Raw genomic sequence first — 16,521 nt, 5'->3', positions numbered from 1 at the left:
TATAGGGCTGGGTAGAAAATTCTATAAAGGGGCTCCATTTCAGTGTTTAAATCATCTACATCAGTGTACCTTCTAGAAAATATATATGGTGCCACCTTTTCTGCGTTTTAGCTGCCATCGAAAAGTTTGATTGTGCTGTGCATTATAGGGCATGGACTTGGCACAGTAGCTTATTTGCAATAATGACACGAGATGTACCTTTTCCATTTATCTGTTGAGAAAATCTCCTTTCATTTGACTTTTGCTTCAATCAAGTATTTTGAGCTTTTTGTTTTCTATGAAGATGAAGTGTTTTAACTTCTAACATAAAATTTGAATAATTTTCATTACTGGAGAATCATTTGAAGTTGTTGCTATTGTATATTGCATTAATAATATGATATGATGTGTCTTGACTAGTGGTTTAAAAAACGGATTGGTGCCCCTGATCGGGCACCACAAAAACCCATCCGGATCGGTGAATTGGCATTTCGGATTGGGAATCGGCCGAGTCGGTCAGATTCGGCAACTAAAAAAATAAAAAAAAATTATTAAAAATCATTATAAATGTTGATTTTTAGGAATCCAATAAAAAATGGGGGTACTACATTATTAACTTTCATTTTTTTCATCAATATGCGAATATTGAGTTGTTCTTTTCCTGTATGAACTTATGTTAACCATTAAATTTACATCACACAAAAGAAGAATCATAGAATTATCATGGATGAAGTATCTTATAATATCATCTAATTTAAAATATATTATTGATAATTGTAAGAAAAAATAATACATTACATAATTTATAATGCAAATAAATTAATAAATAAAATGCAAGATTTGGTTATCAATGTAGAAATTATTAGAATGCGTACCAATTTTCGAAATAACACTTGAATTTTTCAAAAATCTAATTTTTTAGGTTTCTAGAATAAATTTAGTAGAAGAGATTGATAGTAGAGAGAGAGAGAGAGAGAGAGAGAGAGAGAGAGAGAGAGAGAGAGATTTCAAATGACCTCATTGTATGGACCCTATCTTTAAATTAATATTTTCTAAATTTATGTTAAAGACCTTCATGTTATAAAAATAAAAGATATAATTAGACCATTTATTCGTAGGTAAAAAATAGAATGGGATGAAATGTCCCACATCCAAAAAATAGACTTATGAATGGGATGTAATGTCCAACGGTCCAATGACGTGCCCATGCTCCATCTTAATTAGACTATTGAATGGGATGAAATGTCCAATTCCTAGGTAAAAAATATAATTAGACTGTTGAATGGGATGAAATGTCCCACATCCAAAAAATAACATAAGTTTGATGTGAATAAAAGCCTATTCATTACCACCCTCGAATGTGTTCTTTAAAAGCATGATGGAGCATGGGCACGTGGCACTAGGGGTGTTTGAAAAGATGCTTTTGAAGGAGCATGGGCACGTGGCACTAGGGGTTTTTGAAAAGATGGAGCATGGTGGGGCATGTGGCATTAGGGGTGCTTGAAAGGAATGATGGAGCATGGGGCACGTGGCACTAGGTGGTCATGGTTGACTGAGGCACAGGTGGCCATGTGATTGCTCTCATTTTTAACGAAAATTATAAACATGCCCTCTACACTTTAAAAAGAAGTGTGATGAAGTCAATACTTGGTTTGATAATATCATAATCGACAGAGTTGGTGAGTTGTGACATCATAATCAACAGATTCGGTGAGACTCGATGAGTTGTGATGTCATAATCAATAGACTCGGTGAGTTGTGACGTCATGTTATCGATTTACTGTATACACACGGCCGGATCCTGTTTTATGGTTGGATCTGGAACGGCTCAGCCGATACTCGATCCAGATCGTCCGGTTCAGGATTGGATCGGAGTTTTTTTGAACACTGGTCTTGACTACTTTAAATAAATGATGTTTGACTTTGTATTTTATGTATGCGTACACATTTCTTACACATTATATGCCTATGTATACATGTATATATCTCTTCTCCAACGCACTCCATTGGTGCACGTATTTGTGTGTGGGCACTCTTTCTCAGGCATAAGGGTGTAATTGGGTCGGGTTGACCTTGACCAGGACTCGCCTTATTTGGGTCCTAGTTGGACTAGGAGCTGACCTCGACCCAACTATTTGGTCTAGTTAGTTTTGTAGTCTAAATAAAAAATATAGAATTTATTGTATCTATTTTATGTACAAATAACATGCAAATATGTGTATATTACATGTATACAGTGTTAAAAAAAATGCTGATCCGATTCGAGATCGGACGATCCGGATTGGGTATCGGTTGAGCTGTTCTGGATCCAGCCATAAATGGGATCTGGCCTTGTCTGTACAGTAAATCAGTAACATGATATTACAATTTACTGAGTCTGTTGATTTTGACGTCACAACTCATCGAGTCTCATCGAATTTATTGATTATGACGTCACAACTCACCGACTCTGTTGATTATGGTGTTATTAAACCGAGTATTGACTTCATCACACTTTTTTTTAAAGTGTGGAGGGTATTTTTGTACTTTTCCTTAAAAATGGCAGCAATCACATGGCCACGTGTGCCTTTGTCAACCATGGCCCCCTAGGGCCACGTGCCCCATGCTCCATCATTCTTTTCAAGCACCCCTAGTGCCACGTGCCCCACCATGCTCCATTTTTTCAAACACACCCCTAGTGCCACGTGCCTATGCTCCTTCAAAAGCATATTTTCAAACACCCCTAGTGCCACGTGCCCATGCTCCATCATGCTTTTGAAGCACACATTCGAGGGTGGTACTGAATAGGCTTTTATTCACATCAAACTTATGCTATTTTTTGGATGTGGAACATTTCATCCTATTCAATAGTCTAATTGGGATGGAGCATGGGCACGTCATTGGACCGTTGGACATTACATCCCGTTCAATAGTCTATTTTTTGGATGTGGGACATTTCATCGCATTCTATTTTTTAACTACGAATAAATGGTCTAATTATATTTTTTATTTTTATAACATTATGGTCTTTAATATAAATTTAGGAAAATATTAATTTAAAGATAGGGTTCATATAATGAGGCCATTTGAAATCTCTCTCTCTCTCTCTTTCTCTCTTGTATCAATCTCTTCCACTAAATTTATTCTAAAAACCTAAAAAATTAGATTTTTGAAAAATTGAAGTGTTATTTCTAAAATTGATATGCATTCTAATTCTAATAAGTTCCCTAACTTTCTGTACCGAAGATGTCTATGTATGTATTGTGCTGCGTGTGTTGATAATACTTGCAGGAGCTTATAGGCTAACAAGCTTATAGGTTAACACTGTACAGGTTTGCCACCCCCCCATTTTCGTGTTAGAAACATCTTTTTACAGTCTTTTTTGCATGCACGTCCTCTTCACTCTAGCCTATGTTCTCATGAAAGATTTGAGAAAAAGATCCTTAAAAAATGATTTTTTGAAGAGGGAGGGCCTATATGGTGCATTGCCAGCCATCTGTTTTGGTGCAAGTTAGATCTACAGTTAGATGTGTGCAAAATTATTCCTGAACAAAGACTGCATTTGCTTGAATTTGCATGAGCAATTCATTTAGTGAATGAGTTCCAAGTCTACCTTACCTTCTTTGTCGTAGTTGTGCTTTTATTGTTGGTTTACCTTATTGTTGATTTGGTTTCCTTATTTTGACGTGTTTTGGTATTTAGAAATGCACTCTCTCTTCTTGTTTGGATATTGAATTCAATTTGGTTTTATTTTGCTTAGTGTGCTGAGACTCGCTTAGGCAGGGAAATTGCCCCTTGGCAAAGGCGAGTTACTCAGCTGAGTCCTAAACTCGACCTAGTGCTGCACATGGTTGAAAAGCCTCAATAAATTGAAAAAAATGTGAAAAATTGAAAAAATAAAATATATTTAAAGAAAAATATATTTATATTCAGGGGGATTTTAAAAAAGGGAAAATATACCCGTACCCCTTATTTTTAGGTTTTCATATCTCAATACACCCAAACTTTCAAAAATATCTTGGAGCATAGAAATCCTAGGTCTTATATCTTCTAACACCCTAGATTAATTTTACTCACATTATTCCTATTCCTTTAGCCCAAACATATCTTAGAAGGACATCCGTTTCTAAACCCCATACAATCTCTCTCTCGCTCTCTCTCTCTCCCCCCTTCACTCTCTCTCTCCCCCCTTCACTCTCCTCAAACCCCTTCTCTCTCTCTCTCTCCCCGTGTCTCTCAATCTCTCTCCTCTGTTTCCCGAAACCCCTCTCTCTCCTTGGGTTCCCCAACCCCTCTCTCTCCTCTTGTGTTTCCCCAAACCCCCCTCTCTCCCTCCCGTGGTTCCCCAACCCCTCCCTGTCTCCTCATGTGTTTCCCCAAATCCCTCTCTCTCTCTCTCTCTCTCTCTCTCCCCCTCTGTTTTCGTAATTTCAAAGTTTTTTTTTGCAATTGAAAAACAGTGTATTAAGCCCTCATAAGTATTATTGGCTATGGTGAAAAACATATCATCCTGATTGAGGATGTAAGAGGCATTGTGCTGGTAAAAAGAACCAGAGCATGAGCAATTTACAGGAGCTATAACCAGTGAATATGTGGGCATAGATGTGTTGCTTAAGCCATTGATCTCTGCAATTTCTTGGGCATCAGAGTTCAGGAGATAGGCTATGGAGCTAGGGGAATTGAAGGTGGGTTGAGAGCGAAAGAGAGGAAGGTTTTGCCGGAGGAGCTGATACCATTGCGAGTGTAGCCAAGGTTGTAGGAGAGGTTGGTGTTGCAGGACAATTGTTGTTGTTGAGGTAGGTTTGCTGGGCTTCAGTGGATTGTAGAGAGAGAAAATAAAGGATGAAGAGCCAGAAGAAAGAGGACATGGCTGTGAATTGGAGGAGATGGTGATTAGGTTCTGGGTGGTTGATGAAGAGCCAGAAGAAAGAGGACATGGCTGTGAGTTGGAGGAGATGGTGATTGGGTTCTGGGTGGTTAGAGAGAGAGAGAGAGAGAGAGCGAGAGTGAGACGATGAAGAGCCAGAAGAAAGAGGACATGGCTGTGAATTGGAGGAGATGGTGATTGGGTTCTGGGTAGTTTGAGACAGAGAGAGAAAGAGATGTGTGGTTTTGGGCAAGGAGTGGTTGGGTAGAGAGTCTAGAGACAGAGAGGCCTCCAACAAGATACCTTTAAAGGAGAGAGAGAGAGAGAGAGAGAGAGAGAGAGAGATGGGCATTTGCAGAGCTGATCGTGTGCTATAAATTTGGCAGAGCTAGACATTTTGGGGAAACATAGGGAGAGAGAGGGGTTGGGGAACCACGGGGAGAGAGAGAGAGAGAGGGTTTGGAGAAATACGGGAGGAGAGAGAGGGGTTGGTGAACTTTAAGGGGAGAGAGACGGGGGTTTGGGGAAACATAGGAGGAGAGTGAGTGAGAGAGAAGCACGGGAAAGAGAGAAGGGACTTGGGGAGAGTCATGGGGGAGAGAGAAAGAGAAATTAGGCGAGAGTGGATGGGGTTTAGAAAGGGCTGTCTTTATAAAATTTGTTTGGGCTAGAAAGTTATGATTAATGTGGGTAAAGTTAGTCTTGGGGGTTAGAAGATATAAGACCTAAGATTTCTATGCCCCAAGATATGTTTTGCAACTTTGGATCTATTGTGATATGGAACTTAAAAATAGGGGATATGGGGATATTTTTCCTTTAAAAAATCTAGATAGAAACATTCTCCAATCATTGCCAAAAACATATAAATCATACACAAAAATATTATAGATCAATATCACATTCTTTTAGATTTTTTGAAAATTTTTAATTGTTTTTAGTACCCCCCAGTGTTACACACTATACACAACTCGGGCAAACTCCGTCTCTCCCATAGGGCGAGGCTGAGATATTTGGCCAAATCTGACTAAACTTGGTCGAGTCCCAGCACATTGATCTTGCTATTATGGTTTATGTGGTTTTCCCATTTTGACTTCTTCTTTTGTCGCTAAATTTCTTTTTTACCTCTCTTTTTCATTTTGTATCAATTTTCATTTATCTAATGTTTATGCACTCTTAAGTTTTGTTTCATTGCTTTTGTTTGTCGATTGATTTTATACGTTTTCTTTTTAATATAATTATTTTTTTTTGAGACTCTTTTTATCAAATTCTTTGTTTTTTTCACTTTCTTTTTATTTTTGCTCTTTAATTTGCCTAATATCTTTCACATCTCTTGTTTTGTAGTCTTGTACCATATTATTTGTAACTTGTGCTTGTGATTGTCTGTCACTTCCTATGTACTGTTCTTACTTTTGATTATGTTTTGCTAGTTCAAAAAAAAGAAAAGAAAAAGGAATTATGGTTTTCTTTTCCATGTAGCTTTGTGGTACTTTTTCCTTTTTTACATATCTTTATTTGATCATTTACTATGTTGGTTTATACTATCTTTATAGTTCTAAATTCTTCTTTGTGGTTATCTCACACTCTGTTGGGCTATGAACTTCTAGTTCATCTTACTTTCGTTTGTTTTGGTTTCTTTTTTTCAATTCTTTTTAATTCGTTATTTTTATGGGTAAGGAGTCGTGATTTTGGCAATTTTCATAACCAACCAGTCATGCTCATATGCATTCATGGGTAGTACAGATTCATGCGCATGCATCTACGTGGATGTGCGCAGTTCTGTTGTGTTCATTTTTGTGGCGGTTAATTTTTTTGCGAATGTTTAGAATTGTATAAAAAGTCTTATTCTGGTCTTTCGAATTTTTCTGTTACGCTTGTCATGATTTGTTTCATAACTTTATCAAATCTCAGTTATGTTTTGCCCATAGTTCAAAACTTTGGCCGCTTGACCTCCTAGGCAGAAAAATTTTAAAAACGCCTAGGCGCGGTCTGGGCGGGAGCATAAGGCGTTTTGCTTCTGGGCGCTTGCCTAGGCGGTCTGGGCACCGCCTATGCGCTATTGTCTAGGCTGCCGCCTAGGTGCTGCCCCGTGACATTTTTCGAGTGGTGGAAAAAAACCCTCGGGTGAGGGTAAAACTACGTAATTTTTCCCCCTAAAAAGGGGGAAAAAGGGTTTTAGGGGGTATTCTAAACCCAATCCGTGGCCTTTAGGGTGAGGAAAACCCCTCAAAAACCACTATTTTGTGATTTATTGAAAGATTGATAAATTTTATATTTTTCCGATTTCTTCCCAAAACGAAGACAATAGTTCGTAGGTGGATTCGGAGCGTCTAATAGTTTATTTTGAGGACTTTTGGCGACACAATAGACGAGGTTTGCACCAACACCGATTTGATTTTGATATTTTTGAAGTATTATCATATTTGAAAGATGATTTTGATTTTATTTTGCTACAACACACTATGTTATGAATCATGTGTTTGTTCTTTTACGATATGTTTACATGTTTGTAGTTAAAAGATTGATTTTTTGGGTGATTTATGTATTTTTTTCTCACTTGGACGATGAAATTGAGTATATATCGTATTCTTTTATTGATTTGTTTTGTCTATTTCATGATCACGAGGAGTATTTCATGATCACGAGGAGTTTGGGGCTTTAAAATTGCCCTAAAAACTCCTTAAGGCTATAAACTAGCTCTAAGAACTCCCTTATTTTTTATGTTTGGGGTAGGGGGGGGGGGTGTTTGATATTGTTGGGGGCTCCTTGTCCCTGGGCGCCCGCCTAGGCGGCCGGGCACCCAAATCGCCTAGGCGCCCGAATCCGTTTTATTGAACTTTGGTTTTGCCTTCTTATTTATGTTCAGTGTATATATTTTCTTCTTTTATGTCAGGTGGTTAATCACGAGATTGTGATTAGGTGTCTTATTTCTCCCTTTTTGTAAACGTTAATTTAGATTTTGAAACAAGGGTAGGTTTAGTGTTTCCATAAACGCCGATGTGGATTATTATTTGGTTTTTCGTGAAATACTATATTCCATATTGGTACACACTATTTATCTTGAGAGGAAGTTGCAAGCAGTGCTACCTTGGCATTTCAGTTGTTTCTCATGTAACATATTGACATATACTAATACTGAAATAATACAACTACTATTTGTTTGGAAAAGTTGAGGCATCTTTGAAAGCATGCACTTTATAAGATGTTTTTGTATGTGCATTCAGAGGGGGTGTCACTAATCTGGTGGAAGTTTTAGGTAGTTTACATATGTTTTGCTATATTTGGTAATTCTTAGTATGTTGTGTTGAATCCCTTTGGGGTGTGCTACGACTGGTTTTTGTTGCTCGTATCATGTAACATTGGTTCCAATCTAGGGGGAGTTTGGTTTTGCAAAGCTTGTTGGACACCAGGAAGGAGGTCAAGCCCATAGTTGTTGGAAACGCTTGGGAACCCGAATCGTTTTAGGAACCAGAATCGCGGAATCGCAGTCGGCTTGAAGATTCTTGTCTTAGGAATTGTTGTTCGTACAATAGGAATTGCTAGGAACAAGATTCCTAGTTTTTGAGAATCGCGTTTTGACCGAAATAGATCCAAGTTTCATCCACCTATGGAATCGAGATTCCGTCATCTTTGGAATCAGGATTCGCATCCCCCTGGAATCGACACTCCAGGAGTCAAGATTCTTTAATATGTGGAATCCAGTTTCCCACATCTATGGAATCGAGTTTTTGACATATGTGGAGCATAGATATGTTGTTGTTTCAAATTGGGATTCTAACATATTTGGAATCAATTTTTTAAAGTATATAAATCAGAGATCCATGTTAGATTGCCATAATATGGACTATGGAATGCGGTTGACGACCCCTACCAGGAATCAAGATTTCCTTTTTATGGAGAAGGAAGCCACAAGCACATCTTCAGCCTCATCAACTTTAGAACCTATATTGGATGTCTCTTATCAGAAGGTTTGTCGAATTTTAAAGTTATTGTGTTGACTATTGAACTTGTGGTCATTATACAAAAGACAAGTATTCCTAAATTGTGATTTTGACTTGATTATTATAAAGACAATAGGATTATGTCTACGCCATGGTTTTACTTTTAATTGTATGTGTTGTATTTACCAATAATAGTTTAAATTTAAAGTAAAGGCCATCTAGGGTGGCACAAGTAAAATAATGAAACCTTGCAACCACTAGAAGCATTCGAAGGAAGATTTCTACTTGACATGGAATCAAGATTTAATCCTTGCTAGAATCTAGATTCGATATATTTGGGAACGTCTACCCACAATTAACGGGTTCAAGTTTTCAAAGATGTGTTGGATCGAGATTCCGAAATTAAAGAATCGAGTTTCCTTGGTTCCGATTAATGGTTTCTAAAGATGTGTTGAATCTAGACTCCGAAATTAACGAATCGAGTTTCCTTGGTTCCGAAAAACGTTTTCTAAAGATGTGTCGAATCGAGATTCCGAAATTAAGGAATCGAGTTTCCTTGGTTCCGAAAAACGTTTTCTAAAGATGTGTCGAATCGAGATTCCGAAATTAAGGAATCGAGTTTCTTTGGTTCCGAAAAACAGTTTTTGTGGAGATTCCTTAATAGAAACGCGGAATCGGATTTTGGAACCGGAAACGTGAGGTCGGTGGAGAGATTCCGGTAAATATGGTCAGGCCAAACTCGAATATCAATTAGTCTTGAGACTGAAGGAAAAACTTAGTTGGATTATTTGGAAATCTTTGAGTGAAAGAGGGTACCATCCAAGCTTGGGGGAATAGGGACATGTGCTTTTTTCCTAACAGTGAATGAGAAGAAAATGCTTTCTTCTTGAATTATGCTTGATCAGTAAATTTGGGTTTGATTGCTTTAGTTTCCTAATGACAAATAAATGTGGAAAATGCAGCTGCTCTGTCATGGAGCATGCTATTGGCTTGTTTTTCAGGTGGGTTCTGTATATCCCTCATTGCTATTTAGGTTCATGGAAGGTTTCAAAATGGTTTCTATGCATGGATACTTGTTGGTGTAAGGGAAAGGGGGTCCAGCGCATCTATAGAGTTGGCATTTATTTTTGTTCGTTGGAACATGTTGAATTTAAAGTAGGGTGGTGTGTGTAGTAGGTGAGGCTCCTATCGAGTACTCTTTGGCTGATTTTGTGCAATGGATTAGATAGTGGACGAGTTAGTGGTCTGAACTCTGAGGCGATTAGGTCATGTTCCCATTTGGGGTGTGATTAATGGTTAGGATAGTCGAGGTATTTTGTTGGGTTGTGGGCATAGGCTAGGGGAATATGAGGGGGTATTAAGATGGCAGTACGAATGAATGGCTATTGAACTGATGGAGCTTCTTCTAGGCTTGATGAGGATGGCAGGCAACTTGATGCTTGAATAGTGTTTTTGACAGAGTTGGTCGGAGTGTGTCTTGGTGCCTATGAATCCAGCCTTATGATTGCTCTGGAAGGGGATTTTATACTGATGAGGTACTTCGATAAGTCAATTTGGATAAGTGAGAGTTGGGGGAGTTTAACCTCAGTAATCCTCAATATCCTTCTATATAGCATTTTCAGGTGAGACGGTCGCCTCTCCCCTTGATGTAAGGAGGGTTCCAGCATTATTAACACTTTTTAGACAAGCATGTTTATGTGCATCATGTGCTGAAAGAAGGCAATATGTGCACCTTGTGCCTGAAGAAAATGAAATTAGTGGAGCATCTATCCATTTTCGTTTGCAATGGCTGTTTCCTCTTTATCATGGTTCTATTTGGATTAGAGTGGATGCCACTAGTTTCTTTTACATGCCTTATATTTGGGCTAATATTTTTGCAGCTCCCACAGCCGACCCCACATAGTTGGTAAAAGGCTGGGATGATGATGATTTTTGCAGCTTCCAGATGGGAGATGAATCGCTGTCAGCACGTATTGTGTTTAGATTGAAGTTGACTATCATGTTATGGGCCATGTTACAACAGTATGAGTTTAGGTGTTTTCATCTGACATGGAGACGACTTTCATACGTGCCTCCCCCAATAGATGATGTCCTAAACATGGCATGACCCTATAATGGTTATAAAAGTTTTTGGTGTGTATACTGTAGTCCAATCGGAGCAAATTGTACACTTGTTTTCTCAGGCAAAAGACCCATTTAGAAAGATTTTCTGGATGTAAAATTTTGGGATTCACTTCAGAACACTAGATAAGTTCTTCAAAATAGAAAAATACTTTTGAGTTCCTAAACACCTATATCTGACTGTCCAAAAGTTTGATGGTCTAATCAGTTTTATTTATTTATATATATTTTTCAGGGTGTTTTGAGTTGGTTACATCCCTAAAATTTGGGGTCCCAAAAAATACTCCTAGCATGGGTTTTACCTGTGGAAGAAAATATAGATTTCGTTCTTGCGGGCTCACTAAAATTTTCAGGAAACTTATATTATGAATGAATAAGAATAAATATAACAATTACACGAATGCCTAATGTATTGATGGGAGTGGCCAACTTCTAGCTATGCATGCCTGAAATTCTCCACACATGTTTAAATTATGAGCAGATGTGTCTCAAATTTATATATATGGTGAAGATATGGACACACTTCTGAATGGTGAACGTTAAGGGCTTGGCATGGCTGACAAAAAAAGAAAAAATCTTTGAGAGTAGCTTAGTGACATTGGCTGGACGTGTTAGCTGTTAGCCTGAAGTGCTGACTCATTTTTCAGTTACGGTGTCGCTGTTTTTCTTCCAAAAACTTCTTGTGATAAAGCAATGAGATCACTGGATATTTTGGCCAAACATCTTTGGTGGAATCTTCACTTTAGCAGCATTTGGGAAGACTTTGTAGAAGATATACTTGTACATACATGGGCCAATTAATAAAATATAGTCTTTTCTTTTGATTGTTACCCGGCGATTCATTTATACAAAATTTCTATCGAGAGGAATCATTACCGTAAAATGTCCAACTTTAGTGTAGTTGTTCCTGAGGGAGAGAGTTCAGGAGAAGTTTGTTCATGAACAGGTTTGTCACATGGTGCTATTTTTGGCAATCAAGTGTCTACTGCCATTGGAATTGAAAGTTGATGCCTTTGCACTGTTGAGCACTACTTGCCCTTGTCATGGATCGATAGGACCATGCCGAACTCCTTGATCGCTCAATTTTGATGGGAGCTTTCATGGCAATCCAACCTTGTTAGGACTTGTTGATGATGATGATGACTTTCTTGGATCCTATAGACTTTTGTGACCCCTGATGTGCCGAAGCTTGGGCTCTGTTGACAAGATTATGTTACGCCTATGGGAGATTAAAGTTCCTTGGGTGGTTGAAGGGGACTGCTTGGATGTCATTTAGTCGGGCAAAGAGGGTGACTTAGGTGTCTTGGCATCTATTGATGTATTTGAGGATACATATGAGACTACAGCATTTTTTAACATTGAGATGTGTTCATTTCCAGCATGCTTTTAGGGAGGTTAATGCTGGGGCTGTTGCACTAATGAGCTGTGATGTGCACCATGTTGGCCTCTTGGTTGAGGTGAATTCGAGTTCTTTCCTATTGTTTCCTTGTCATTTCCTTGACACAACTTGTTCCGTTGTGATGTTATCATGCACCTCATTTATAACTCAAAGCTTTTATTATGGTTATAATCATCAGTATCCAATATTACTGTACAAGTTCAGGGCATTTAGTGCTATACAATATTCTAGGATTGACAAAGACTCAAAAATTGTGTTATGTGCCATCAAATTGCACTCTGTGACCCTATTTCACTATATTGACATTCATTGAGTTCCTTGTTACCTCCTCGTTGGCTAGAGAATGCCCCAACTCAGACTCCCTCCAGAGTCTCCCCACCAAAACCATTTCTGGATCTCACCATTTTTGGTGTTCTCTCAATAAAAACCTGGAGCACTTTGGGCCCTATTCATCCATTTACATACATTTGCATTATTATAATTTGCTGATTCAAGAATCAGTTATTCAAATCATAAATCTCAGAGATTTATGAACTCGAATCAGATATTTATATTTGACTCGTCAGCTAAACAAAATCATAAATCACTATTATTTTTCAGTGAGTTTTCATAGTCACTTAAACCAAATATTGCCATATTGGTCTTGAAAAATTGCTGTGAAAAGTCGCAGCAAAGTATGGCAAAAACTACTGTCAAATGTCAAGAAATTACACCCAAATCTCAACAAATTGCTGTCAAATGACTCTTTTTTCGGCAAAAATCGGCACTAGCGAGCATGAATAGCACTTCAATGGCTCTGTCTTCCTCACAACACAGCCTAATCTTCCTATCTACAAATACTGACCTTACACAAAAGATCAGCACAAAAGAGTCTCAATCCGGCATTGATAAACCCCATCTAATCACCATTGCCTCAAGAAAACAATGTCCAAGCTCTCCATGAAACTGCTTCCTACCCTGCGAAATGGGTTTTCTCTGCCCCTAAATAACAAGTTCTGGTTGCATCATTCTTCTCTTCTATTTGTGCAAATATTGTCATACTTTTCTAGCAAAATTTCTGCGGAAATCTCAGCAAAATATGACAGATAATTGTTATCAAATCTCACCCAAATTTCACGAGTTTCTCTCAACTAACTGTTATTTTTAATCGATTTTACATATTCATCCAAACAAAATATTGCATTGCTGTGAAAAATCTCCGCAATACAATTTTTGGCAAATAATTACTATCAAATCTCACAAACATCACAAAAAATCTCAGAGACTCTGTCAACTAATCCTGCTATTTATTTAGAAACTAACTAATCCTCCTATTTTTCAGAGTTATAAAATCAAAGTCTCTGAGAAAAATAGCTGAGGATTTACATTTCCAGCAAAACTTGCCTTCTGAGTTTGTGAAGAGAAAAAGCATCATTTTAGGTTCTTCGCCATTTCATAGGGAGAGAGAAACTGAGAGAGAGAGAGAGAGGAGCAATGTTGTTTACAGAGAATTTTAGGTGTTTGAGAGAGAGAGAGAGAGGGAGGTGGAGTTTTAGAGAGAGGGTAACAGAGTTTGAGACAACGAATAACCGTGTTTAGAGAGTGAGAGGGAGAGATCTAATAGTGTTTAGATAGAGAATGGTGAGAGAGAGAGAGTAACCATGAAAGAGCGCTTTTCCTTTGCTCTCCACCGGAGACGAAAAGTGCGTGGCCTGAGTTAACAACTTTTTGAAAAGATAAAACTTGTATGTAAAACTAACTACGAGTTTGTTTTAATTAGTTTTATGATGGACACTACCAAACAACAAATAGTTCATTATCGTGATTCATTTTGTTGAAACAATGAATATCGAGTACACCCAAAAAGCCCTTATATGATAAAATATTTGGATCATGAACTTATAAGTTAAAATAATAATTTGTAAGATACCTTATTTTGTAAATTAAAAATTAAAATTTTAATGATTGTTTGTAATGGGGTATTGTAATCTTTGCAAGTTGCCATTAGCATGCTATTGTCAATAAATCTGTGGTTGATATATCCTGGAGTTCATTCCTTACAAGTCTTAACAATATAATTGTTGATTGAATCTGTTTCTTCAAACAGTGGCCGATTCTGTAGTTTTACTTTAAGATTCCTCTCTTTCTCAAACCAATTCGTACAAGAATTGTATGGGGTCCAAGCCCCCCTCAGTGTTAAACCACAGTTCAACATTGGAGGCCAAGATGACTGTGAAAAGAGTTTCGCTACTGTTTCTGAGTTTACCCATTTGTGCACCTCTTATGGGTTTCCTTGATGATGGATGGTGGTTATTTATCTAGTAAGCTTGTAGAAATTTGCCCTTACCCAAAAAGAACACGTACATTATAGTGAAGAGATTACTAGCATAACTGGGATGGTGCTCATGAATTCTATGGTGTCACTACTACTGAAAAGGATTTTGCGTTCTTCACTAGGGAGGCCATGCAGAGGGCTTCTTTCTTTGTGGGACATGATCTGTCACTTTCATGGCCTTTGTTTTTTGTTCTTTTCTTTTCTTTTGTGCCACTGTTACCTCGACACTCCACTTCAAGGCTAATGTCGCATGTCGACAATTGTGGGTACTTTGAAACAAGATTTTAAACAAACATCGATCCGGATCGGAATCGCTCGATCCGGATTGGGAATTGGGGGGATTGTTCCAATTCCTACTATATATTGGGAAACGACCAGTTCCCCTAAGAACCGGCTGATTCACTTTAGGAACTGGCCGGTTTTGTTAAGAACTGGACCGGTTCCTATCAAGAACCAGTTCAACTTTGCATTTTGTTTTGATTTTACTTCAATTAGTTTCATAATTTATTATTTTCAAAAAACTTTTACTTTACAAGGGCCCCACACATTGTCGTGGAGGGGCCCACCCCATGTCGAGTGATGGAGAATGCTATTGTATTCATGGAAGAAGTCATTTATAGAGCTTGTGACCTCTATTCTTTCCTTACATAGCCTAATGTGGGATATCATAAAGCTTTTATCCTTTATTGGGGCCATATACTCCATTGAAATTCAAGCATGTTATCATCATCATCATCGAATCCTTTTCCCAACTAACTGGGGTTGGCTACACGAAACTTGGTTCACCATTCTGCTCTATTAAGGGCCATACACTCAGTGAGGGCATAAGTTTCCTAAATTTCATGTATAAAATGAAAATTTCGGCTTAAGCAAATACTAAATTGCATCATGTGCTACATGCAATTTAGGCCTATCCTCTACGTAATGAAGTTTAAGCATCTAGGCCCATGTACTCCACTGAAATACAAAATGAAACTTTAAGCATTTTGGTCATTTATATGGGCTCATTTATAAAATATTTTGTATTCTCAATGGGATTAAACATTTAGGCATATTGGTCATTTATAAAACATTTTGTATTTTCAATTTTATCATTCACTCCATTGTTTTATACAACTGAATTATTTCATTATAAAACAAGCATTGCTGCCTCTCCCCTCATTTCCTCTTCCCACATCTCTCTCTACTCTAAATCCCAAAAATCCACCTCTATATCCTCTCCTCAAAAATCCACCCAATTAGTATCATAAAATAAGTATAAAAAATCACAAAAAATAAAATAAAATTAGTGTTAAAGATCACAATCAGTATCATAAAATTAGTATCAAAAATAAAAAATCACTTTCACCCTCATTTCTTCATAAAAATCACAAAATGAGTATAATATTTTTTTGTAAAAGTAGTGTTTTAAAATTAATATCATGATTAATATCAATAGACTCTTAGACAAGAATTGGCATTTCAATATTCATGTGTTTTTGCAGCATATTGAAATTCCATTAAGCACTACCCCCATTTTCTTTTGGGAACTCAAAAAATAATATTTATGATGATTTTTAAAACTTTTTTGAATTTTTTTTAAGGCTGGATAGGGCTGATCCGGCCATTCCACCGTTTCGAACTGGTTTTTGAGATGGGCAATCTGGGTCACGAATCTGGTTTTTAAAACATTCCTTTGAGGTGTCAACACTTGAGGGCATGGGGTATATAAAACAAAGTTTGAACTCAAGCCCATCCTGGCTTATTATCTTATGCTCTACAACCTCTCCAACCACTTCATATGGTTTATGGTAATGGAAATTATACTATATATTCTAGAAAACGTGATTCCTCATTTATGAATAATAATTATTTGGATGTGTCTAATGTGATTGACTTTTTAGACTGAAGAGCTAGACACCTTTGATACTTGTAGACACTGACA

General features: G+C 37.5%; 1 protein-coding gene across 6 annotated transcripts in view; it reads left to right on the top strand.

The window, feature by feature from the left end:
• The window catches only part of LOC18422794 (serine/threonine-protein phosphatase PP1), a 31,266-nt gene that overhangs the window by 1,566 nt on the left and 13,179 nt on the right, over nucleotides 1-16,521 (top strand). The window lies entirely within an intron of this gene.

This window comes from Amborella trichopoda, chromosome 7, assembly GCF_054954075.1.
Source record: "Amborella trichopoda isolate Santa Cruz 75 chromosome 7, AtrichopodaSantaCruz75HAP2 v2.0, whole genome shotgun sequence".
In the NCBI taxonomy this organism is placed as follows: Eukaryota; Viridiplantae; Streptophyta; class Magnoliopsida; order Amborellales; family Amborellaceae; genus Amborella; species Amborella trichopoda.
This window is presented reverse-complemented; position numbering and strand designations above follow the sequence as displayed.